Here is a 22,444-nt window from a genome sequence, read left to right on the forward strand (position 1 = left end):
TGTAAACCCCAACAACAACTGCTCCCCCGGGCGCCGGTGACGTTGATTAAGGCAGGCCCTGTACCTCTCAGATTCAGAGGGGTTGGGTTAACTGGGGAAGACACATTTGGGTTGAGTGCATTCAGGTGTGTACCTGACTAGATATCCCCCTTTCCTTCCTTTATTATTTAAAGTTCAAAATAAAGTGTTACTTGACCTTTTACATGCCCTCTGTATGAAGTAGGATGACTGCTTATACAATATTTTTGACACATTTATGTAATGTTTATGAAAACTTTGTGATTGCTTTTTAAATAAGTTTTAGTTTGTTTAAAGTGGAGGAACATGCTTCAGGCCAAAAAGGGCAAATACTTCTGGATGATCTGACAAGAGAGTGCTAAAACACATTAAAATCACATCTAGCAATTTTTCAGCAGTTATTACTGTACATGGTAATATGCCAATATAATGTTTTGTTTTATTCTGATTGCATTACAAAACTATCTTGTGTTGTTGCACAGTTGTAGTGGTGTGTGATAGAGAGACAACAGAGGGAGATGAGGTAGAGTTCACATAGCAAATTTCTGTGAAAACAGGGGAATAGGGACTGTTCTTTACAGAGAAGCCAGCGGGGGGGGGGGGGGGGGGGGGTGTAATAGAGGGAGAGAGAGACAAAGACAGAGAGAGAATGATAAGTACTGTTTCTATAGCCTGCACACGGTTGACGTTCCCAGAGTATTGATATAGCAGCGTTGTGAACTTGATGACTGAACCACGGTAGGAGTGGGTTGAGGGGGAAGAGTGGCTAGAATTTGGATAGAAACAGTGTTGGTGTGTGTAATACAAGTGAGTGAGAAACTCTCCACTCTGATAGCATCATGACTGGGCCAAAATGCTGGGCTGATTAAAGTGGTGCTGGGTACTTCATACTGTTGTTGACGGAGACAATGGTGAATTCAAAATTGATTAAACAGATTTTTTTCTCACCCATCTACACACTATCCCATATTGACAAAGTTAAAACAGGTTTTTAGACATTTTTGCTGATGTTTAGTGGAATTGGAAACTCAAAACACATGAACTAGATCGCTAATTCTAAATATAATACCCACTGCTGGTAGCCATGTATTCATCCAACAGTACATTTTATGTCCTAAAAAAAAAAACTTTGTAGGCTACTACCCATGAGACCTGTTGCCCTCGCAATGGCCGGTAAACATTTCGGACACAAGCTGCTCCATATCTCAAAGCCACAGCAAATGTCTTTGTTGTAAAATAGTTGCTATTGAGCTGAATATTGAAAGTTGAGAAGGAAAAAAAAGATGTAGCTACAGAAAGCTGAGACCCTTCTCTCTTTGACAGAGACAAGAGGATAAAGCTCCCAAAGCTGTGTTTTCCCGCAATTGCATTTTGAAATGTTATATGATCAGAACACATTTCTCTCTCAAGCTCATGGGTGGAGAAGAGAGTGGCTCGCTCATCACAGCGAGGGCACAGGTGTAATGAACACGAATGGAGACAGAGCTGGTTTCAAGCGCAGGGCGCAGCAAGTGTTTATTGCAAAGGACCACAGGAGGAGGCAGGTAGCTGGGTCCAGGGGCAGGCAGAAGGTCATACACAGGAGGAGGCAGGTAGCTGGGTCCAGGGGCAGGCAGAAGGTCATACACAGGAGGAGGCAGGTAGCTGGGTCCAGGGGCAGGCAGAAGGTCAAACACAGGAGGAGGCAGGTAGCTGGGTCCAGGGGCAGGCAGAAGGTCATACACAGGAGGAGGCAGGTAGCTGGGTCCAGGGGCAGGCAGAAGGTCAAACACAGGGGGTCCAAAAGGGCAACAGTACAGGCAGGGAAAAGGATAGTATGGTAGTCCGGGAGATCAGGCAATAGGTAGATAACAGGAAATCCGATAGGCTGAAGTACAGGTAGGGAATAGGCAAAAGGCGTCGTTAGTGAGGTAGGCAAAAACTATCATATACGGGAGGAGTAAATCGTGGGGAAAACAGAGCTCCGAAAGCCATGCGTCACAAAACAAACAATACCTCACAGTGATGGGGTGCAAAGAACTGAAGTAAATAATGTGTGATAATGACATACAGGTGTGTGAACAGGTGATTCGATTTCAGGTGATTGGGATCTGGAGAGTGAGCTGCATTCAGGGGATCTAAGTGTTTGAGGGTGTGAGTTTGAAGCAGATGCTACAACAGGACCAGGGCAGACACTTTCATTAAAGGAATCATGGGCATAATGCACTTTACTGTTTGACCAAATCGTGGTTTTAGCTGTTAAAAAAATAGGACGTTTTTTTACAATCCATGATATTGGCTGCCTAACTGATGACAGAGCCGGGGCAAATCGCTTTGCTGATGCCGTGTTTGACTTTGAATGAGTGTTTGTGTGATCTCAGCTCAGCCTATCAGAAAACTGGGCCGGCCAATCTTGGTAGGGGGACCGGCCATTGCCCACTGATCAGCCAAAAAGCTCATTATAGATTAGTACCTCACCTTTGTCATGGTTTTATTTGTATATTAAAACAATATTTCTGTGTGTCAAATTTCGACCAAACCGACCCAACAAAAACATTGACCAGCCCATCTGGCATTTGCCAGAATTGCCAGATGGCCAATCTGCCCCTGACTAGACCACTCAGCAACATTCAATGTCCTCCTGGTAAGCAACTCCAGTGTATATTTGGCCTTGTGTTTTAGGTTATTGTCCTACTGAAAGGTGAATTTGTCTCCCAGTGTTTGTTGGAAAGCAGACTGAACCTTGGTTTTCCTCTATGATTTTGCCTGCTTATATCTATTCTGTTTCTTTTAAATAAAAAAACCTAGTCCTTAACAATGACAAGCATAGCCATAACATGATGCAGCCACCACCATACTTGAAAATATGAAGAGTGGTACTCAGTTATGTGTTGTGTTGGATTTTCCCCAAACATAACACTTTGTATTTAGGATATATAGTTCATTTCTTTGCCATTTTTGTTTTACTTTAGTAACTTATTGTAAACAGGGTGCATGTTTTGGAATATTTTTTATTCTGTACAGGTTTCCTTCTCTTCACTCTGTCATTTAGGTTAGTATTGTGGAGTAACTACAATGTTGTTGATCCATCCTCAGATTTCTCCTATCACAGCCATTACACTCTGTAACTGTTTTAAAGTCACCATTAGCCTCATAATGAAATCCCTGAGTGGTTTCCTTCCTCTCCGGCAACTAAGTTAAGGACGCCTGTATCTTTGTTGTGACTGGGTGTATTGATACACCATCCAAAGTGTAATTAATAACTTCACCATGCTCAAAGGGATATTAAATGTCTGCTTCCCCCCCCCCCCTGATCTAACAATAGGCATTGGAAAACATCCCTGCTCGACTGTCACCCTGCTATAAATGATTCGGGAGACAGACGAAGGAATGCGTAATAGTTGTTTTTATTGTACCCAAATTACGTGCCGTGCAAAGGCACGAAGACCAAACAAACACTGTACAAAAACACAGGGTTGAAACGAAAGCCCAAAACACACAGTGCAGGTACTCACATGCACCAACGGACATTGTAACAATAATCGACAGACAAGGGCAACCAAAGGGCACACTTATACAAGTACTAATCAGTGGGAACAGGGGACAGGTGTGCGTGATGAAAGTTCCAGAGAGATCCGTGACATCGACTGAGGGACCTTACATATAATTGTATGTGTGGAGTACAGAGATGAGGTAGTCATTCAAAAATCATGTCAAACACTGTTTTTGAAACTTATCCATGCAACTTGTTAAGCAACATTTGACTCCTGAACTTATTTAGGCTTGCCATAACAAAAGGGATGAATACTTATTGACTCAAGACATTTCAGCTTTTCATTTTTAATTAATTGACAAACATTTCTAAAACCACAATTCCACTTTGACATTATGGAGAATTGTGTTTAGGCCAGTGACACAAAATCTCAATTGAATCCATTTAATACACTTAATAAAAAGTAAGGGGTGTGAATACTTTTTGAAGGCACTGTATCCTGTTCAACCAGCTCCTGTCAATGCAGAGTTAAGACATTTAGGCTTAAACCAACAGAGGCTTAAGTGATGGATAGCTAGTTAGCTAGAGTACCAATGCTGCTAACTGTGAGAACATGTGTGTGTGTGAGAGAGAGAGAGAGAGAAAGAAAGAAAGAAAGAAAGAAAGGAAAGCGAGCGGCATAGAGAAAGTGTGTGTGAGAGGGAGAGAGAGAGAGAGAGAGAGAGAGAGAGAAAACAAGTGAATGAGAAAGAGTGAGAAGTGACAGGATTGAACTGAACTCCCAGCTGGTGTCAATACCTCCCCCTGGGGGAACAAGCATCGTCACCACCACAAAGACATGTGACAGGAGCTGAAGCCTCTCCCATCACTACTCTAATTCACCTCTGCCAACAGACTGAAGGAATTATCCAACTCTGATGTTATTTCAGCACTCTTAATTACCTTTGAGAACCCATTGAAGTACTTTACAGACAGTGAAACCTTGACTCCGTATAACCTGTTTACTTGCATTTAGTTGTTTACAGCAGTGGAATAGAGACTGTTTTAGCTCTTCATTAGTTGTGTTGTTCATTAGATTCTCAGAACTGGGTGATGTCAGGTGTAGAATCAAACAATAGATGTTCTCCCTCCTACACTTAGTCGCTTCAGATAGCATGTTTAGCATGTTTCATGGATTTATCACAAAGACAACGTTGTATTTATCGGAGGCCTATACTGGTAAAGGGTGACCTTGCACCTTCCTCACTCTTCCTACACTTCCTCTGAAGTGCTCTGCATCTGTCTCTGTTCACCAGCCTATCCTAATCTGTAACGAGTGGAACTCAACTAGCATCTGTTCGCCTCTTGTTTCAAGAAGTTTCTTTGTTTCTTTGTTTCCTGTTGCCTCGCTCACTAGTAATTTCTCGCAAGCGTCCGCCACGTTTTCTTTCATCAAAGACTACTCCTACTCCACCAAACAGACTTTGATGTGACAGCGCCCCCCGCCGTTGCCGCCGTCGATCTGAACCCGGGAAAAGCTCTTGTCTTGACTGAAGCGGGGAACGGCGGGACGCACCTGTGTTACCAGAGCCTTTTGACCCACAATGCATTCTTTCTCTCCCTCGTCCTTTTGTCTGGTGGTTCGTCATTCTTGCAGCGTCCCTGCAACTTGAGTCTTCAGCAACAAAGCACTTTTTTTGTGGTTTAGGAAACAGTGGGGTGAAATGGAGCCATTTGGCGATAGACTGGAGCCGAAATGGAGCCGAGACTGGCCTGGAAGAATGGGTTTCACTCAGGTGACTGTAATGCAATAGAGGAAATCATGACTTCACTATCACAGGTGTGTTACTGGCTGTTGCTGTAGTCCTGGGGCAGGAGGCTTAGGTGTCAGAATTAACCAGGCCAACCTGTTTTAGGCCCGCAGTCCTTGCACCTGTAGTGACCTGTATGGGCAGGTGAGAATGGGAGGGGGAGGGGAAGGCAATGATTGGTGATGAGATTCAGTTGTGTGTTGAATGGGCTGCCCAGGCCTATTTCACTGTTTGTTGGGTTACTCCGTTGTATGTATGTACAGCTGAAGTCGGAAGTTTACATACACCTTAGCCAAATACATTTAAACTAAATTTTTCACAATTTCTGACATTTAATCCCAGCAAAAATTCCCTGTTTTAGGTCAGTTGGGATCACCACTTTATTTTACGAATGTGAAATGGCAGAATAATAGTAGAGAGAATGATTTATTTCAGATTTTGTTTCTTTCATCACATTCCCAGTGGGTCAGAAGTTTACATACACTCAATTAGTATTTGGTAGCATTGGCTTTAAAATATATTAACTTGGGTCAAACTTTCGGGTAGCCTTCCACAAGCTTCCCACAATAAGTTGGCTGTATTTTGGCCCATTCCTCCTAACAGAGCTGGTGTAACCGAGTCAGGTTTGTAGGCCTCCTTGCTCGCACACGCTTTTTCAGTTCTGCCCACACATTTTCTATAGGATTGAGGTCAGGGCTTTGTGATGGCCACTCCAATACCTTGACTTTGTTGTCCTTAAGCCATTTTGTCACAACTTTGGAAGTATGTCTGGGGTCATTGTCCATTTGGAAGACCCATTTGCGACCAAGCTTTAACTTCCTGACTGATGTCTTGAGATGTTGCTTCAATATTTTGTCATGACGTTTGTAATAAGTGGACCAAGATGGAGCGGGGTATGGTTCCATCCTCTTTATTTTGAAGTGAAACTCAAAGAAAACAATGAATGCAAAATGAAACGTGAAGCTGCTATAGTCCTCACAAGCAACTATACATAGTCAAGATCCCACAAAACACAAAGGGGAAATGGCTGCTGTCACGCCCTGACCGTAGATTGCTTTGTATGTTTCTATTTTTTGTTTGGTCAGGGTGTGATGTGGGTGGGCATTCTATGTTTGTATGTCTATGTTTTGTATTTCTATGTTTTGGCCGGGTATGGTTCTCAATCACGGACAGCTGTCTTTCGTTGTCTCTGATTGAGAATCATACTTAGGTAGCCTGTTTTCCCATTGTTAGTGGTGGGTGGTTATTTTCTGTTTAGTGTGTTTTGCATCTGACGGAGCTGTTTCGGTTGTTCTTTTGTTGCTTGTTGTTTAGTGTTCAGCTTTACCATTAAAATGACGAACACGTACCACGCTGCGCTTTGGTCCTCACCTTCTTCCACCAACGGCCGTTACAGCTGCCTAGATATGAGCCCCAATCAGAGACAACGATAAACAGCTGCCTCTGTTTGGGAACCATACCAGGTCATCTAGGACATCACCTAGATGTCACACCCTAGTCACACCCCGACCTAACCAACATAGAGAATAAAAAGCTCTCTATGGTCAGGGCGTGACATATTTCCACATCATTTTCCTGCCTCATGAAGCCATCTATTTTGTGAAGTCCCTCCTGCAGCAAAGCCCACAACATGATGCTGCCACCACTATGCTTCACTGTTGGGATGTGTTCTTCGGCTTGCAAGCCTCCCCCTTTTTCCTCCAAACATAACGATGGTCATTATGGCCAAACAGTTATATTTTTGTTTCATCAGACAAGAGGACATTTTTCCAAAAAGTACAATCTTTGTCCCCATGTGCAGTTGCAAACTGTAGTCTGGCTTTTTTATGGCGGTTTTGAAGCGGTGGCTTCTTCCTTCCTGAGTGGCCTTTCAGGTTATGTCGATATAAGACAAATTTTACTGTGGATATAGATACTTTTGTACCTGTGTCCTCCAGCATCTTCACAAGGTCCTTTGCTGTTGTTCTGGGATTGATATGCACATATTGCACAAAAGTATGTTTAATCTCTAGGAGACAGAAAGTGTCTCCTTCTTGAGCGGTATGACGGCTGTGTGATCCCGTGGTATTTATACTTGCGTACCATTGTCTGTACAGATGAACGTGGTGCCTTCAGTCATTTGGAAATTGCTCCCAAGGATGAACCAGACTTGTGGAGGTCTACAAGGTCTTCGCTGATTTTTTTTAATTTTTCCATGATGTCAAGCAAAGAGGCCTTGAAATACATCCAATTGACTCAAATGATGTCAATTAGCCTATCAGAATAAGAATCTTCCATGACATCATTTTTTGGAATTTTCCAAGCTGTTTAAAGGGACAGTCAACTTAGTGTATGTAAACTTCTGACCCACTGGAATTGTGATACAGTGAATTATAAGTGAAATAATCTGTCTGTAAACAATTGTTGGAAAAATGACTTGTGTCCTGCACAAAGTAGATGTCCTTCTCGACTTGCCAAAACTATAGTAACAAGACATTTGTGGAGTGGTTGAAAAATGAGTTTTAATGACTCCAACCTAAGTGTATGTAAACTTTCAACTGTATTACTTCTTTCTTCTCTCTCCTTCCAACGCAACTCACCTCTTGCTTTGTCTTTCTATCCGGCTTTGGCCAAACTGTTTTTCTTTCATTTAAACCAGGACATGTAAGTGGAGCAGGTGCTGCTGGAGCCTATTGGAATGTGTATTTCAGGTCCTCCTTCTCTTTCACAATACGAGCCCAAAGAAGAGCTGTCACAGCCAGCATCTCCAGCAGCAGCTTGTCGTTGTCACTGCAATCACACAAGTTCTTACAGGCTGAGCCAAGCAGCTCTGACTTCCCACCAAGACACACACGCACACACACACACACACACACACACACACACACACACACACACACACACACACACACACACACACACACACACACACACAAATGCTATCTATTCCTATCTATTTTTACTTTTGTCAGTGCTGGTACCATGCCCATTGTCATGTTGTCACTATTTCTCACCTGTCTTCACTGTCACACTTCGTATGGACTTGTTCTCTTCATAAGACAACAGAGTATAGTTCTACAGTAGTTGGATTATGAAAGATCAATGAAAAGTATCTAGGCAAATCAATTTAGTAGATGCATCATTTCAATATTTGGACAGTCTGAATGTAACTTTTCAAGGAAATTCAGATGCTTGCTGGACTGTTGTGAATGTGTGTGTTGTGTATGCGTCCTAATGTATGCATGTGTGTTCCTATTAGTGTGCATGTGTGCCTACTAGTGTGTGTCTGTGTGTGTTTTTTTTTATTCCACTGGCAAGAGCCTTATTCCTACCAGCTGTCGGAATGCATAAAAACCAGGCTTGTTGTTAAGTCTGGGGCTTAAAACGCTGCCAAAAAGAAAGCTGTGCGAATAACAGCATTAATTCTGTGATTTGAGCCACCACTCAGACTCGCATTTAAAAGTGCTTAAAACTAGCAGCTGGTGTCAACAAGGTAATAAAAGTGGGCACAGGGGAGCGCTCTGCCCGATTAGCGAAGGGGAGTGGGACACCCCTGTTGCTTGAAACAGTACACTGGATCAGCAGGCACACTGAATACAGTACCTGGCGCATGGCACCACCAGCCATGCCAGTTATGCCAGTCTGCAGAGGGAGAGGGGGAAGGAAAGGGAGAAAGAGAGTATGGGAGGAAGCAAGAGAGGGATGAAGAGAGAGGGAGAAAGATCAAGAGTGAGAGAGAATGAGAGAGAGAGATTGAGAAAAATAGTGAAGAAAGATAAAGAGAGAGAGGGAAAAAGATAAAGAGAGAGAGAGATGGAGAAAAATAAAGATTGAGAGGGAAAAAGAGAAAGAGAGAGAAAGAGAGATGGAGAAAGATAAAGAGTGAGAGAGAAAGAGAGAGATAAATGGAGAAAGAGTCATTGCCTTTATGGGGTATGTGCTTTATATAGTTTAAATTTGATCTTTATGTCTCTATTTCCCTATCTCTCCTTTACCCGAACTTCATCAAAGTTTGTATACAGTAAGGAATAGGAAGACTGCAAGATGATATCACCTAAGCACTCCTGTCCAAGTCAAATGTATCATCTATGACAGGCTGGCGCCATGGAAGATGTAGGTACACTTTTAGAGCTCCAGACAGTGCTAAATGTTTCGTATCCATCACCCATCCAGGAGTAGCTCATGTGGGATTGAAAAAAGAAAAGAAACGCAGTCTTTGGGTGCATTAGCTAACCTTTAACCCCTCTCTGCTCGCAGAGAGCATCATCAGCAAGGTTGAGATTGTCATTAAAAAGTCAAGACCTGTGTGCATTATGAATCACACCACTTCTCCACTCCTCGTTAACTTGTCCTCTACGTTATGACGGGAATGTTTTGTTATGACGGGAATGTTTTGTTATGACGGGAATGTTTTGTTATGATGGAGAATGTTTTGTTATGATCGGAATGTTTTGTTATGATGGGGAATGTTTTGTTATGACGGGAATGTTTTGTTATGATGGAGAATGTTTTGTTATGATGGGAATGTTTTGTTATAATGGGAATGTTTTGTTATGATGGGGAATGTTTTGTTATGATGGGAATGTTTTGTTATGATAGGAATGTTTTGTTATGATGGGAATGTTTTGTTATGATTGGGAATGTTTTGTTATGATGGGAATGTTTTGTTATGAACGAGAATGTTTTGTTATGGCGGGAATGTTTTGTTATGATGGGAATGTTTTGTTATGATGGTAATGTTTTGTTATGAACGAGAATGTTTTGTTATGGCGGGAATGTTTTGTTATGATGGGAATGTTTTGTTATGATAGGAATGTTTTGTTATGATGGGAATGTTTTGTTATGATTGGGAATGTTTTGTTATGATGGAGAATGTTTTGTTATGACGGGAATGTTTTGTTATGATTGGGAATGTTTTGTTATGATGGAGAATGTTTTGTTATGATAGGAATGTTTTGTTATGATGGGAATGTTTTGTTATGATGGGAATGTTTTGTTACGATAGGAATGTTTTGTTATGACGGGAATGTTTTGTTATGATTGGGAATGTTTTGTTATGATGGGAATGTTTTGTTATGATGGGAATGTTTTGTTATGATCGGAATGTTTTGTTACGATAGGGAATGTTTTGTTATGATGGGGAATGTTTTGTTATGATGGGAAAGTTTTGTAATGATGGGAATGTTTTGTTACGATAGGAATGTTTTGTTATGATTGGGAATGTTTTGTTATGATAGGAATGTTTTGTTACAATAGGAATGTTTTGTTACGATAGGAATGTTTTGTTATGATGGGGAATGTTTTGTTATGATTGGGAATGTTTTGTTATGATGGGAATGTTTTGTTATGATGGGAATGTTTTGTTATGATGGGAATGTTTTGTTATGACGGGAATATTTTGTTATGACGGGAATGTTTTGTTATGATGGGAATGTTTTGTTATGATGGGAATGTTTTGTTATGATGGGAATGTTTTGTTATGATTGGGAATGTTTTGTTATGATGGGAATGTTTTGTTATGATTGGGAATATTTTGTTATGATGGGAATCTTTTGTTATGACGGCAATGTTCTGTTATGATGGAGAATTTTTTGTTATGATGGGAATGTTTTGTTATGATGGGAATGTTTTGTTTTGATGGGAATGTTTTGTTATGATGGGAATGTTTTGTTTTACTGGGAATGTTTTGTTATGATGGGAATGTTTTGTTATGATGGGAACGTTTTGTTTTACTGGAAATGTTTTGTTATGATGGGAATGTTTTGTTATGATGGGAATGTTTTGTTATGATGGGAATGTTTTGTTTTACTGGGAATGTTTTGTTATGATGGGAATGTTTTGTTATGACAGGAATGTTTTGTTATGATGGGAATGTTTTGTTTTACTGGGAATGTTTTGTTATGATGGGAATGTTTTGTTTTACTGGGAATGTTTTGTTATGATTGGGAATGTTTTGTAATGATGGGAATGTTTTGTTATGATGGAGAATGTTTTGTTATGATGGGAATGTTTTGTTATGATGGGAATGTTTTGTTATGATGGAGAATGTTTTGTTATGATGGGAATGTTTTGTTATGACGGAAATGTTTTGTTATGATGGGAATGTTTTGTTATGATTGCGAATGTTTTGTTATGATGGGAATGTTTTGTTATGATGGGAATGTTTTGTTATGATGGAGAATGTTTTGTTATGATGGGAATGTTTTGTTTTACTGGGAATGTTTTGTTATGATGGGAATGTTTTGTTATGATGGGAATGTTTTGTTTTACTGGAAATGTTTTGTTATGATGGGAATGTTTTGTTATAATGGGAATGTTTTGTTATGATGGGAATGTTTTGTTTTACTGGGAATGTTTTGTTATGATGGGAATGTTTTGTTATGACGGGAATGTTTTGTTATGATGGGAATGTTTTGTTTTACTGGGAATGTTTTGTTATGATGGGAATGTTTTGTTTTACTGGGAATGTTTTGTTATGACTCAAATATTTTGTTATGATGGGAATGTTTTGTTATGATTGGGAATGTTTTGTTATGATGGGAATGTTTTGTTATGAACGAGAATGTTTTGTTACGATAGGAATGTTTTGTTATGACAGGAATGTTTTGTTATGATTGGGAATGTCTTGTTATGAACGAGAATGTTTTGATATGATGGGGAATGTTTTGTTATGACGGGAATGTTTTGTTATGATGGGAATGTTTTGTCATGAACGAGAATGTTTTGTTATGATGGGGAATGTTTTGTTATGATGGAGAATGTTTTGTTATGACGGGAATGTTTTGTTATGATGGGAATGTTTTGTCATGATGGGAATGTTTTGTTATGATTGGGAATGTTTTGTTATGATGGGAATGTTTTGTTATGATGGGAATGTTTTGTTATGACGGCAATGTTTTGTTATGATGGAGAATTTTTTGTTATGATGGGAATGTTTTGTTATGATGGAGAATGTTTTGTTATGACGGGAATGTTTTGTTATGATGGGAATGTTTTGTTTTGATGGGAATGTTTTGTTATGATGGGAATGTTTTGTTTTACTGGGAATGTTTTGTTATGATGGGAATGTTTTGTTATGATGGGAACGTTTTGTTTTACTGGAAATGTTTTGTTATGATGGGAATGTTTTGTTATGATGGGAATGTTTTGTTATGATGGGAATGTTTTGTTTTACTGGGAATGTTTTGTTATGATGGGAATGTTTTGTTATGACAGGAATGTTTTGTTATGATGGGAATGTTTTGTTTTACTGGGAATGTTTTGTTATGATGGGAATGTTTTGTTTTACTGGGAATGTTTTGTTATGATTGGGAATGTTTTGTAATGATGGGAATGTTTTGTTATGATGGAGAATGTTTTGTTATGATGGGAATGTTTTGTTATGATGGGAATGTTTTGTTATGATGGAGAATGTTTTGTTATGATGGGAATGTTTTGTTATGACGGAAATGTTTTGTTATGATGGGAATGTTTTGTTATGATTGGGAATGTTTTGTTATGATGGGAATGTTTTGTTATGATGGGAATGTTTTGTTATGATGGAGAATGTTTTGTTATGATGGGAATGTTTTGTTATGATGGGAATGTTTTGTTTTACTGGAAATGTTTTGTTATGATGGGAATGTTTTGTTATAATGGGAATGTTTTGTTATGATGGGAATGTTTTGTTTTACTGGGAATGTTTTGTTATGATGGGAATGTTTTGTTATGACGGGAATGTTTTGTTATGATGGGAATGTTTTGTTATGACGGGAATGTTTTGTTATGATGGGAATGTTTTGTTTTACTGGGAATGTTTTGTTATGATGGGAATGTTTTGTTTTACTGGGAATGTTTTGTTATGATGGGAATGTTTTGTTTTACTGGGAATTTTTTGTTATGACTCAAATATTTTGTTATGATGGGAATGTTTTGTTATGATTGGGAATGTTTTGTTATGATGGGAATGTTTTGTTATGAACGAGAATGTTTTGTTACGATAGGAATGTTTTGTTATGACAGGAATGTTTTGTTATGATTGGGAATGTCTTGTTATGAACGAGAATGTTTTGTTATGATGGGGAATGTTTTGTTATGACGGGAATGTTTTGTTATGATGGGAATGCTTTGTTATGAACGAGAATGTTTTGTTATGATGGGAATGTTTTGTTATGATGGGAATGTTTTGTTATGACGGGAATGTTTTGTTATGACGGGAATGTTTTGTTACGATAGGAATGTTTTGTTACGATAGGAATATTTTGTTATGATGGGGAATGTTTTGTTATGATGGGAATGTTTTGTCATGATGGGAATGTTTTGTTGTGATGGGAATGTTTTGTTATGACGGGAATGTTTTGTTATGATAGGAATGTTTTGTTATGATGGGAATGTTTTGTTATGATGGGAATGTTTTGTTACGATAGGAATGTTTTGTTATGACGGGAATGTTTTGTTATGATTGGGAATGTTTTGTTATGATGGGAATGTTTTGTTATGATGGGAATGTTTTGTTATGATCGGAATGTTTTGTTACGATAGGGAATGTTTTGTTATGATGGGGAATGTTTTGTTATGATGGGAAAGTTTTGTAATGATGGGAATGTTTTGTTACGATAGGAATGTTTTGTTATGATTGGGAATGTTTTGTTATGATAGGAATGTTTTGTTACAATAGGAATGTTTTGTTACGATAGGAATGTTTTGTTATGATGGGGAATGTTTTGTTATGATTGGGAATGTTTTGTTATGATGGGAATGTTTTGTTATGATGGGAATGTTTTGTTATGATGGGAATGTTTTGTTATGACGGGAATATTTTGTTATGACGGGAATGTTTTGTTATGATGGGAATGTTTTGTTATGATGGGAATGTTTTGTTATGACGGGAATGTTTTGTTATGATTGGGAATGTTTTGTTATGATGGGAATGTTTTGTTATGATTGGGAATATTTTGTTATGATGGGAATCTTTTGTTATGACGGCAATGTTCTGTTATGATGGAGAATTTTTTGTTATGATGGGAATGTTTTGTTATGATGGGAATGTTTTGTTTTGATGGGAATGTTTTGTTATGATGGGAATGTTTTGTTTTACTGGGAATGTTTTGTTATGATGGGAATGTTTTGTTATGATGGGAACGTTTTGTTTTACTGGAAATGTTTTGTTATGATGGGAATGTTTTGTTATGATGGGAATGTTTTGTTATGATGGGAATGTTTTGTTTTACTGGGAATGTTTTGTTATGATGGGAATGTTTTGTTATGACAGGAATGTTTTGTTATGATGGGAATGTTTTGTTTTACTGGGAATGTTTTGTTATGATGGGAATGTTTTGTTTTACTGGGAACGTTTTGTTATGATTGGGAATGTTTTGTAATGATGGGAATGTTTTGTTATGATGGAGAATGTTTTGTTATGATGGGAATGTTTTGTTATGATGGGAATGTTTTGTTATGATGGAGAATGTTTTGTTATGATGGGAATGTTTTGTTATGACGGAAATGTTTTGTTATGATGGGAATGTTTTGTTATGATTGCGAATGTTTTGTTATGATGGGAATGTTTTGTTATGATGGGAATGTTTTGTTATGATGGAGAATGTTTTGTTATGATGGGAATGTTTTGTTTTACTGGGAATGTTTTGTTATGATGGGAATGTTTTGTTATGATGGGAATGTTTTGTTATGATCGGAATGTTTTGTTACGATAGGGAATGTTTTGTTATGATGGGGAATGTTTTGTTATGATGGGAAAGTTTTGTAATGATGGGAATGTTTTGTTACGATAGGAATGTTTTGTTATGATTGGGAATGTTTTGTTATGATAGGAATGTTTTGTTACAATAGGAATGTTTTGTTACGATAGGAATGTTTTGTTATGATGGGGAATGTTTTGTTATGATTGGGAATGTTTTGTTATGATGGGAATGTTTTGTTATGATGGGAATGTTTTGTTATGATGGGAATGTTTTGTTATGACGGGAATATTTTGTTATGACGGGAATGTTTTGTTATGATGGGAATGTTTTGTTATGATGGGAATGTTTTGTTATGACGGGAATGTTTTGTTATGATTGGGAATGTTTTGTTATGATGGGAATGTTTTGTTATGATTGGGAATATTTTGTTATGATGGGAATCTTTTGTTATGACGGCAATGTTCTGTTATGATGGAGAATTTTTTGTTATGATGGGAATGTTTTGTTATGATGGGAATGTTTTGTTTTGATGGGAATGTTTTGTTATGATGGGAATGTTTTGTTTTACTGGGAATGTTTTGTTATGATGGGAATGTTTTGTTATGATGGGAACGTTTTGTTTTACTGGAAATGTTTTGTTATGATGGGAATGTTTTGTTATGATGGGAATGTTTTGTTATGATGGGAATGTTTTGTTTTACTGGGAATGTTTTGTTATGATGGGAATGTTTTGTTATGACAGGAATGTTTTGTTATGATGGGAATGTTTTGTTTTACTGGGAATGTTTTGTTATGATGGGAATGTTTTGTTTTACTGGGAACGTTTTGTTATGATTGGGAATGTTTTGTAATGATGGGAATGTTTTGTTATGATGGAGAATGTTTTGTTATGATGGGAATGTTTTGTTATGATGGGAATGTTTTGTTATGATGGAGAATGTTTTGTTATGATGGGAATGTTTTGTTATGACGGAAATGTTTTGTTATGATGGGAATGTTTTGTTATGATTGCGAATGTTTTGTTATGATGGGAATGTTTTGTTATGATGGGAATGTTTTGTTATGATGGAGAATGTTTTGTTATGATGGGAATGTTTTGTTTTACTGGGAATGTTTTGTTATGATGGGAATGTTTTGTTATGATGGGAATGTTTTGTTTTACTGGAAATGTTTTGTTATGATGGGAATGTTTTGTTATAATGGGAATGTTTTGTTATGATGGGAATGTTTTGTTTTACTGGGAATGTTTTGTTATGATGGGAATGTTTTGTTATGACGGGAATGTTTTGTTATGATGGGAATGTTTTGTTTTACTGGGAATGTTTTGTTATGATGGGAATGTTTTGTTTTACTGGGAATGTTTTGTTATGACTCAAATATTTTGTTATGATGGGAATGTTTTGTTATGATTGGGAATGTTTTGTTATGATGGGAATGTTTTGTTATGAACGAGAATGTTTTGTTACGATAGGAATGTTTTGTTATGACAGGAATGTTTTGTTATGATTGGGAATGTCTTGTTATGAACGAGAATGTTTTGATATGATGGGGAATGTTTTGTTATGACGGGAATGTTTTGTTATGATGGGAATGTTTTGTCATGAACGAGAATGTTTTGTTATGATGGGGAATGTTTTGTTATGATGGAGAATGTTTTGTTATGACGGGAATGTTTTGTTATGATGGGAATGTTTTGTCATGATGGGAATGTTTTGTTATGATTGGGAATGTTTTGTTATGATGGGAATGTTTTGTTATGATGGGAATGTTTTGTTATGACGGCAATGTTTTGTTATGATGGAGAATTTTTTGTTATGATGGGAATGTTTTGTTATGATGGAGAATGTTTTGTTATGACGGGAATGTTTTGTTATGATGGGAATGTTTTGTTTTGATGGGAATGTTTTGTTATGATGGGAATGTTTTGTTTTACTGGGAATGTTTTGTTATGATGGGAATGTTTTGTTATGATGGGAACGTTTTGTTTTACTGGAAATGTTTTGTTATGATGGGAATGTTTTGTTATGATGGGAATGTTTTGTTATGATGGGAATGTTTTGTTTTACTGGGAATGTTTTGTTATGATGGGAATGTTTTGTTATGACAGGAATGTTTTGTTATGATGGGAATGTTTTGTTTTACTGGGAATGTTTTGTTATGATGGGAATGTTTTGTTTTACTGGGAATGTTTTGTTATGATTGGGAATGTTTTGTAATGATGGGAATGTTTTGTTATGATGGAGAATGTTTTGTTATGATGGGAATGTTTTGTTATGATGGGAATGTTTTGTTATGATGGAGAATGTTTTGTTATGATGGGAATGTTTTGTTATGACGGAAATGTTTTGTTATGATGGGAATGTTTTGTTATGATTGGGAATGTTTTGTTATGATGGGAATGTTTTGTTATGATGGGAATGTTTTGTTATGATGGAGAATGTTTTGTTATGATGGGAATGTTTTGTTATGATGGGAATGTTTTGTTTTACTGGAAATGTTTTGTTATGATGGGAATGTTTTGTTATAATGGGAATGTTTTGTTATGATGGGAATGTTTTGTTTTACTGGGAATGTTTTGTTATGATGGGAATGTTTTGTTATGACGGGAATGTTTTGTTATGATGGGAATGTTTTGTTATGACGGGAATGTTTTGTTATGATGGGAATGTTTTGTTTTACTGGGAATGTTTTGTTATGATGGGAATGTTTTGTTTTACTGGGAATGTTTTGTTATGATGGGAATGTTTTGTTTTACTGGGAATTTTTTGTTATGACTCAAATATTTTGTTATGATGGGAATGTTTTGTTATGATTGGGAATGTTTTGTTATGATGGGAATGTTTTGTTATGAACGAGAATGTTTTGTTACGATAGGAATGTTTTGTTATGACAGGAATGTTTTGTTATGATTGGAAATGTCTTGTTATGAACGAGAATGTTTTGTTATGATGGGGAATGTTTTGTTATGACGGGAATGTTTTGTTATGATGGGAATGCTTTGTTATGAACGAGAATGTTTTGTTATGATGGGAATGTTTTGTTATGATGGGAATGTTTTGTTATGACGGGAATGTTTTGTTATGACGGGAATGTTTTGTTACGATAGGAATGTTTTGTTACGATAGGAATATTTTGTTATGATGGGGAATGTTTTGTTATGATGGGAATGTTTTGTCATGATGGGAATGTTTTGTTGTGATGGGAATGTTTTGTTATGACGGGAATGTTTTGTTATGACGGGAATGTTTTGTTACGATAGGAATGTTTTGTTACGATAGGAATATTTTGTTATGATGGGGAATGTTTTGTTATGATGGGAATGTTTTCTTATGATGGGAATGTTTTGTTGTGATGGGAATGTTTTGTTATGATTGGGAATGTTTTGTTATGATGGGAATGTTTTGTTAAGATTGGGAATGTTTTGTTATGATGGGAATGTTTTGTTATGACGGGAATTTTTTATTATGATGGAGAATGTTTTGTTATGATGGAGAATGTTTTGTTATGATGGGAATGTTTTGTTATGATGGATAATGTTTTGTTATGATGGGAATGTTTTGTTATGATGGGAATGTTTTGTTTTGATGGGAATGTTTTGTTATGATGGGAATGTTTTGTTTTACTGGGAATGTTTTATTATGATGGGAATGTTTTGTTTTACTGGAAATGTTTTGTTATGATGGGAATGTTTTGTTATGACGGGAATGTTTTGTTATGATGGGAATGTTTTGTTTTACTGGCAGTGTTTTGTTATGATGGGAATGTTTTGTTATGACGGGAATGTTTTGTTATGATGGGAATGTTTTGTTTTACTGGGAATGTTTTGTTATGATGGGAATGTTTTGTTTTACTGGGAATGTTTTGTTATGATGGGAATGTTTTGTTTTACTGGGAATTTTTTGTTATGACTCAAATATTTTGTTATGATGGGAATGTTTTGTTATGATTGGGAATGTTTTGTTATGATGGGAATGTTTTGTTATGAACGAGAATGTTTTGTTACGATAGGAATGTTTTGTTATGACAGGAATGTTTTGTTATGATTGGGAATGTCTTGTTATGAACGAGAATGTTTTGTTATGATGGGGAATGTTTTGTTATGACGGGAATGTTTTGTTATGATGGGAATGCTTTGTTATGAACGAGAATGTTTTGTTATGATGGGAATGTTTTGTTATGATGGGAATGTTTTGTTATGACGGGAATGTTTTGTTATGACGGGAATGTTTTGTTACGATAGGAATGTTTTGTTACGATAGGAATATTTTGTTATGATGGGGAATGTTTTGTTATGATGGGAATGTTTTGTCATGATGGGAATGTTTTGTTGTGATGGGAATGTTTTGTTATGACGGGAATGTTTTGTTATGACGGGAATGTTTTGTTACGATAGGAATGTTTTGTTACGATAGGAATATTTTGTTATGATGGGGAATGTTTTGTTATGATGGGAATGTTTTCTTATGATGGGAATGTTTTGTTGTGATGGGAATGTTTTGTTATGATTGGGAATGTTTTGTTATGATGGGAATGTTTTGTTAAGATTGGGAATGTTTTGTTATGATGGGAATGTTTTGTTATGACGGGAATTTTTTATTATGATGGAGAATGTTTTGTTATGATGGAGAATGTTTTGTTATGATGGGAATGTTTTGTTATGATGGATAATGTTTTGTTATGATGGGAATGTTTTGTTATGATGGGAATGTTTTGTTTTGATGGGAATGTTTTGTTATGATGGGAATGTTTTGTTTTACTGGGAATGTTTTATTATGATGGGAATGTTTTGTTTTACTGGAAATGTTTTGTTATGATGGGAATGTTTTGTTATGACGGGAATGTTTTGTTATGATGGGAATGTTTTGTTTTACTGGCAGTGTTTTGTTATGATGGGAATGTTTTGTTTTACTGAGAATGTTTTGTTATGACTCAAATATTTTGTTATGATGGGAATGTTTTGTTATGATTGGGAATGATTTGTTATGATGGGAATGTTTTGTTATGATGGAGAATGTTTTGTTATGATGGGAATGTTTTGTTATGATGGAGAATGTTTTGTTATGATGGGAATGTTTTGTTATGACGGGAATGTTTTGTTATGATGGGAATGTTTTGTTATGATTGGGAATGTTTTGTTATGATTGGGAATGTTTTGTTATGATGGGAATGTTTTGTTATGATGGGAATGTTTTGTTATGATGGAGAATGTTTTGTTATGACGGGAATGGTTTGTTATGATGGGAATGTTTTGTTTTGATGGGAATGTTTTGTTATGATGGGAATGTTTTGTTTCACTGGGAATGTTTTGTTATGATGGGAATGTTTTGTTTTACTGGGAATGTTTTGTTATGACGGGAATGTTTTGTTTTACTGGGAATGTTTTGTTATGATGGGAATGTTTTGTTATGACGGGAATGTTTTGTTATGAACGAGAATGTTTTGTTACGATAGAAATGTTTTGTTATGACGGGAATGTTCTGTTATGATTGGGAATGTTTTGTTATGAACGAGAATGTTTTGTTATGATGGGGAATGTTTTGTTATGATGGGAATGTTTTGTTATGACAGGAATGTTTTGTTATGATGGGAATGTTCTGTTATGATGGGAATGTTTTGTTATGATTGGGAATGTTTTGTTATGATGGGAATGTTTTGTTATGATTGGGAATGTTTTGTTATGATCTGAATGTTTTGTTACGATAGGAATGTTTTGTTTTGATGGAGAATGTTTTGTTATGACGGGAATGTTTTGTTATGATTGGGAATGTTTTGTTATGATGGAGAATGTTTTGTTATGATAGGAATGTTTTGTTATGATGGGAATGTTTTGTTATGAACGAGAATGTTTTGTTACGATAGGAATGTTTTGTTATGACGGGAATGTTTTGTTTTGATTGGGAATGTTTTGTTATGAACGAGAATGTTTTGTTGTGACGGGAATGTTTTGTTATGATGGGGAAAGTTTTGTTATGATGGAGAATGTTTCGTTATGACGGGACTGTTTTGATATGATGGGAATGTTTTGTTATGATGGGAATGTTTTGTTATGATTGGGAATGTTTTGTTATGATTGGGAATGTTTTGTTATGATGGGAACGTTTTGTTATGATGGGAATGTTTTGTTATGATGGGAGTGATTTGTTATGATTGGGAATGTTTTGTTACGATAGGAATGTTTTGTTATGATAGGAATGTTTTGTTATGATAGGAATGTTTTGTTACGATAGGAATGTTTTGTTACGATAGGAATGTTTTGTTATGATGGGGAATGTTTTGTCATGATTGGGAATGTTTTGTTATGATGGGAACGTTTTGTTATGATGGGAATGTTTTGTTATGATGGGAATGTTTTGTTATGACGGGAATGTTTTGTTATGAAGGGAATGTTTTGTTATGATTGGGAATGTTTTGTTATGATGGGAATGTTTTGTTATGATGGGAATGTTTTGTTATGACGGGAATGTTTTGTTATGACGGGAATGTTTTGTTATGATGGGAATGTTTTGTTATGATGGGAATGTTTTGTTTTACTGGGAATGTTTTGTTATGATGGGAATGTTTTGTTATGAACGAGAATGTTTTGTTATGATGGAGAATGTTTTGTTACGACGGGAATGTTTTGTTATGATTGGGAATGTTTTGTTAGGATGGAGAATGTTTTGTTATGATAGGAATGTTTTGTTATGATGGGAATGTTTTGTTATGAACGAGAATGTTTTGTTACGATAGGAATGTTTTGTTATGACGGGAATGTTTTGTTTTGATTGGGAATGTTTTGTTATGACAGGAATGTTTTGTTATGATGGGAATGTTCTGTTATGATGGGAATGTTTTGTTATGATTGGGAATGTTTTGTTATGATGGGAATGTTTTGTTATGATTGGGAATGTTTTGTTATGATCTGAATGTTTTGTTACGATAGGAATGTTTTGTTTTGATGGAGAATGTTTTGTTATGACGGGAATGTTTTGTTATGATTGGGAATGTTTTGTTATGATGGAGAATGTTTTGTTATGATAGGAATGTTTTGTTATGAACGAGAATGTTTTGTTACGATAGGAATGTTTTGTTATGACGGGAATGTTTTGTTTTGATTGGGAATGTTTTGTTATGAACGAGAATGTTTTGTTGTGACGGGAATGTTTTGTTATGATGGGAATGTTTTGTTACGAACGAGAATGTTTTGTTATGATGGGGAAAGTTTTGTTATGATGGAGAATGTTTCGTTATGACGGGACTGTTTTGATATGATGGGAATGTTTTGTTATGATGGGAATGTTTTGTTATGATTGGGAATGTTTTGTTATGATTGGGAATGTTTTGTTATGATGGGAACGTTTTGTTATGATGGGAATGTTTTGTTATGATGGGAGTGTTTTGTTATGATTGGGAATGTTTTGTTACGATAGGAATGTTTTGTTATGATAGGAATGTTTTGTTATGATAGGAATGTTTTGTTACGATAGGAATGTTTTGTTACGATAGGAATGTTTTGTTATGATGGG

This window comes from Oncorhynchus mykiss, chromosome 19, assembly GCF_013265735.2.
Source record: "Oncorhynchus mykiss isolate Arlee chromosome 19, USDA_OmykA_1.1, whole genome shotgun sequence".
NCBI lineage: Eukaryota > Metazoa > Chordata > Actinopteri > Salmoniformes > Salmonidae > Oncorhynchus > Oncorhynchus mykiss.